Source organism: Bufo gargarizans, chromosome 4 (assembly GCF_014858855.1).
Source record: "Bufo gargarizans isolate SCDJY-AF-19 chromosome 4, ASM1485885v1, whole genome shotgun sequence".
Taxonomy (NCBI): domain Eukaryota; kingdom Metazoa; phylum Chordata; class Amphibia; order Anura; family Bufonidae; genus Bufo; species Bufo gargarizans.
The window spans coordinates 520,919,749-520,925,748 of NC_058083.1; positions in this window are offsets into that span (position 1 = coordinate 520,919,749).

A 6,000-nucleotide genomic window follows, 5' to 3' on the forward strand; every position below is an offset into this window, starting at 1 on the left:
GATCCGGACAACACAAGTGTGAAAGAGCCCTTACTCTCCATTCAGAATGCATGGGGATAAAACTGATCAGTTATTTTCCGGTATAGAGCCCCTGTGACGGAACTCTATGCCGGAAAAGAAAAACGCAAGTGTGAAAGTACCCTCAGGATGCATCAGGATGTCTTCAGTTCAGTCGTTTTGACGGATCAGGCAAAAGATAAAACTGTAGCATGCTACGGTTTTATCTCCGGTGAAAAAAAAACCTGAAGACTTGCATGAATGACGGATCCAGCATTTTTCCCCATAGGAATGTAAAATACGCATGCGCAGACCGGTAAAAATGTGAAAAAAGATACAAGACAGATCCGTCTGTCCGCATGTCTCACAAATGCTTTCAGTTACATGCAGATCGGCGGATCCGGCAGGCAGTTCCGACGACGGAACTGCTTGCCGGATCACACTGCCACAAGTGTGAAAATAGCCTAAGTTGGATTCACAATGCGAGAAAATTACGTTGCCTATTTTTTGCAATAAATAGATTACTGAGTCATTATTCTATTTATTGCAAAAAATAGGCAAAGTAATATTCTCGCATTGCGAATCCAACTTAGAGCTGTCCATAGGCAACTTTCCTATTGGCTTCTTGCTTGATTTAACGAATATAGCTCTATATTCGTTAATTCTAGATAGCCAACCAATATTCACGAAATGGCACCTCCCGCTCATCACTACTTGAGAGGGGAATAACCCTTTATAGGAGCATCAGATTCATGTATTATTTAAAGGGGGGTTCCATGATTTTGATCCTCAGGACAGGCCATCAATATAGGCTCAGTGGGGGTCCGACACAACACCTAAGTAGCTCTGGAACTACACAGCTCTGCCCGTTATGTAGTGGACTCATTTGGTTTCTGCAGCGCAGCTCCCATTGAAGTGAATGGTAACCTGCTCCATCCATGACTACACAGTGGACGGAGCTGTAGTTCCAGCACTAGGGGGAACTGCAAAACAGCCAATCTACGTGGGCATGGGGTGTCGGACCCCCACCTATCAGATATTGATGACCTATCCTGTGCATAAAAGTCTTGAACAACCCCTTTAAATGTTCCCTATTTTCAGCCCAGTGAGCGGCTCCATTGAGATGCCGTAATACATACAAACACTATCGACATGAAAACCCCTCTTCTGAATGGGTTATAAATGTATGAAAGCTGGGGCTCCATTCCCGGAACTCACACCGATCATGAGAACGGGGGTCCCCAAGTCACGTGTCTGACTACAGCGCTCAGCTATCTCCGGCAGTCCTATAGAAGCGAATAGAGCGGTGATCACGCTCACCTCCACTCCATTCACACACAGAGCTCGGGGTCCCATTTTCAGACCCCCAGCGATCAGACATGTATTAGGTGAGTTTATGGAGGAACCCCTCTCATGTGAAAAAAAAAATGACACTTCAAACCTGTTGTAGGTGGCTCCGGAAAAAAATTAAATTAAAAACACATAAAAAAAATTTTAATCAACATTTGTAACCCAAATGATAAACCAAACATCTGTCCGTCCTGAAACTAAAATGCAGCCCCCCGATTGTTGTCAAACACCGGGGAATCGACTGCGCGATCTCCATAGCAACCAAATCCAGAACAAGTCTTCACGTAGTAACAGAGAAGTCCGTCACGCCGCCTTCAACCGCCCGGTGTCTCGCAGGTACTTGATGACATTGGGTACGGCGATCCCCCTGAAGGCCGGGTTGGTGGCAGCGATCTTATGCAGGGTGTCCACCACCTCCGACTCCTCCATGTTCTTGATGCTGTTGAAGAAGAGTTGTGTGGGGTCGCTCTGAGCCCCCGACGCCTTCCCCGGCGGCTCGTTCAGCTCCGCTCGATCGTGCCAGTACTGCACCAGCGCATGGGTGCAGTTTAGCGTGATCTGCTTCATGATCCTGGCGTCTTCGTCGTTCCGTATCTCAAATGTCTGAAGGTAATCCAAAAAGTCCCCGTTCCCACTGAACCCGCACTGGTCCTTCTTACTCTCCACGTAGAGAGGCTTGACATGGAGCTCTCCGTTCCGATCGTGGACGACCCTGAGTTCCACGTCGGGGTCATATTTCTCTATCTTTTCCTGGATCGGACAGTCAGCCGTGGCGGCAACGGTCTCTTGGATTTTTTTCTTGCCGTAGATTTTGCAGACCTTGGCGGCCGCCTTCTGCACAGCTTCGAGGTACTCCGTCTTTTGGGGGTACATGGCGGCGTGCACTGATAATTCGGGGTGGTGTTCCATGATATACTTTATGATATGGTCCGGCCCAGTTATGTGCAGGAAGACCGCCCTCCGACAACCATGGAAGCCGCACTGCAGACACTTGTACTGGTATCTGCTCGCCCCCTGAATCTCCTCTATAAACTCCAAGCCAACCAGGGGAGCCTGCTTCATGTAGGTGTCAAAGAAATACTGTAACTTATACATATGGGGAAGGATGCGGGGGTAGGAGCGCATGACCTTCGCCTTGTGTTTCCGCGCCACCACATGTTCACACAGCTGCACGGCCGAAGAGCAAGTCGTGCGGCAAATGTCACACTGATTCAGTATCTTCTTCTTTTTCTTATCCGCCATGACAGCTTGCTTGCGTTTTTTTTTTAGCCATGACGTCACTTCCACTGTCAACAAGTTGTGACGCTCGTTGATTGGCTGCGGCCTTTAACGGATGTGACGTCGGCGTACTGGCGGAAGCGCCTTCACCTTGTGCGTACTGCGAGAGCGCCCAGCCTGACAGCGCGCATGCGTATTAGCTTGTTCGCCTGATGATACTACAACTCCCAGTAGATGAGATATGTGGAATCAGTGTGTATTTGTAGTAGTAGTACAGCATTAGGAAGATGGCATGTTTGGCCTATTCTGACCTCAGTAAATAGCAGTTTTTAGTTTTCCCTACGGAGGGTGAATGGCTGCCATGATTACACATTATATGTGGTACTGTGTAGTGTAGCCCTAGGGAGCTGAATTAAAGGGGTCTGACAGGATAGGGGATAAGAGTCAGATTGGTGGGGGCCTGACCACAGGGACCCCTCACTGATCATAATTTATACCCCCCTACTTTTTGGGCTGTCAAAGAGGGAGACTTGTGGTTCTTTGCGTGAAAGTCTGTTTTTCGTGTATATTTATACACTTTAATAGTTTTATTAGCACAAAAATTATCTGAATAGAGAAATTACTGAATCCAAATGGCATCAAATAATGAGATAATATACAAGGCGGGCTCTGACATACAGACAGGAACCAGACAAAGGGGAGAGAAAGAGGGACGTGGGTCAAACATAGAGACTGTCCCTCCAAATGAGAATGAGACGTTGGTACGAATGGAGCGCTGGTCACGTAATACGCGCTGCCGCTCTACGGTACTGCCAACAAAAGGAAGCTGATCGCACTGCCCCACTGTCTCCATACAAATAAGGCTACTTACACACTAGCGTTTAAGTTTTCCGGTATTGAGATCTGTCATAGGGGCTCAATACCGGAAAAATGATCAGTAACGGAAGCGTTTTTGCTGGAACCTGCCAGATCCAGCAAAAACGCTAATGTGAAAGTAGCCTGAGTGGAGCAGCATGGAGCGGCATGGTCGACCAACGCTCCCTTCACTGTGGTACATGTAGTCAGGGTGTCAGCGGTCAGACGCCCAACGATCAGATACTTATCAACTATCCTGTGGATGGAGGATAAGTTCAACCCCCCCCCCCAGGAAGAAATAGAGGAGACAAAAAACAAGGTGTCCCATAACTTAACCCTTAGAGGACCTTGCGATTTTCCAGTTTTGCGTTTTCATTTTTCACTCCCCGCCTTCCGAGAGTCCTAACTTTTTTATTTCTCCGTTCACATAGCCTTATAAGGGCTTATTTTTTGTACTTTCTAATGGCACCATTTATGGTTGCATACAATGTAGTGGGAAGCGGGAATAAAATTCTAAATGGGGTGAAAGTGGAAAAAAAAACTGCAGTTCTGCCACAGTTTTTTTTTACAGCGTTCACTATGCCTTAAAATTGACCTGTTAACTTCATTCTTCAGCTCAGTACGATTACAACGATATCACACTTGTATAGCTTTCCTTGCGTTTTAATACTGACAACATTTTTTTAAAGCATTGACCCCCTATAACTTTTTTGTAGTTATGTGTACGGGGGGCATTTTTTGTGGGACGATCTGTACTTTTCAGTGATACCATTTTAAAATGTGATGATGCCCATGATGTTTTTTTATTTTTTTTATTGGTTAAGTATTTTTATTTTAAGAGAAGGATTTGAACTTTTTATTTTTTACTTTTTTTCAAATCACCCTGGCTTACTATAACTGGCAATCATTAGATTGCCCATTGTGTTCATTGATGGCTATATTGCCTTCATTGAACACTTTATTTTCAATATAACAATACAGTGCTGCCACCTAGTGGTCTATATTGGTATATTCATCTAATAGCCTCTGCAGCCTGCTTGAGGCTTTGGGCTATTAGCGTACTGTAACAGGTTCCCCAATCTCAGCTGGGGAACGCTGTTACCGGAGTGGAAACACATGGCTTCCGCTTTCAGACTGCTCTGATGCTGTGGTCATATTTGACTACGGCATCTGAGGAGGGAAATGTATGCGATTAGCCCTATGGCTGATCACATACATGTGCCGCGGGTCTCTGCTGTTTTAAACAGCAGAAGCCCAGTGGCTATTGCGCCTGCTGCTCGTGCAAGCGAGCGCCATGTATAAAGACACAACTTCCGCCGTACATGTATGACATTGGCTGACCTGTTACATGTGCACTTGGCAGCTGAATGCATCTGTGTTGGTCCCATGTTCCTATGTGCCCGCATTGCTGAGAAAAATTAAGATTTTAATATATGCAAATGAGCCTCTAGGAGCAACGGGGGCGTTACCGTTACACCTAGAGGCTCTGCTCTCTCTGCAACTGCCAGGGAATGTAAAAAGGTCGCTAAATAAGCAGCAAAAGACGTCTAGCTCCCATTTATGTCCCATTTTAACTTGTCGCCCCCAACTAAGGGTTTAGCTTCACGGCGACATTTCATGTAATGGTGTCACAATTCGACAGGCAACATGCTGTGATGCAACAGCCGTAAAAAAGTCTAGACATGTCGGAATTTGTGTCGCACGTCGTATGTTGCGCGCAACCTGCTTGCCATTGGCTTTCATGGAAGTCGCGGCTCGCCTGCCACATGGCTGTGTTATCACAGCTCTAAAATAGTCGCGCAGCAGCAAGTTGCAGACAAGTCACACATACTGTGTTGTGCGACTTTTCTGTGACGTGTTGCTGTGAAGTGGGGATACTTGGGTGTGACACAGGTGCACAACACGAGCCACACCCAAAATCGTTGTGTAGCCGTACCCTAAGGCCCCTTTCACACGGGTGAGTATTCCGCGCGGATGCGATGCGTGAGTTGAACGCATTGCACCCGCAATGAATCCCGACCCATTCATTTCTATGGGGCTGTTTACATGAGCAGTGATTTTCTTGCATCACTTGTGCGTTGCGTGAAAATCTCAGCATGCTCTATTTTGAGTATGAATGGGGTTGCGTGAAAATCGCAAGCAAGTGCGGATGCGGTGCGATTTTCACGCACGGTTGCTAGGAGACGATCGGGATGGAGACCCGATCATTATTATTTTCCCTTATAACATGGTTTTAGGGAAAATAATAGCATTCTGAATCCAGAATGCATAGTAAAATAGCGCTGGAGGGGTTAAAAAAAATTAAAAAAAAATTAACTCACCTTAATCCACTTGATCGCGCAGCCGGCATCTCTTCTGTCTTCTTTCTTTGCTGTGTGCAGGAACAGGACCTGTGGTGACGTCACTCCGGTCATCACATGGTCCATCACATGATCTTTTACCATGGTGATGGACCATGTGATGACCGGAGTGACATCACCACAGGTCCTGTTCCTGCACACAGTATTCAGAATGCTATTATTCTCCCTTATTACCATGTTATAAGGAAAAATAATACAATCTACAGAACACCGATCCCAA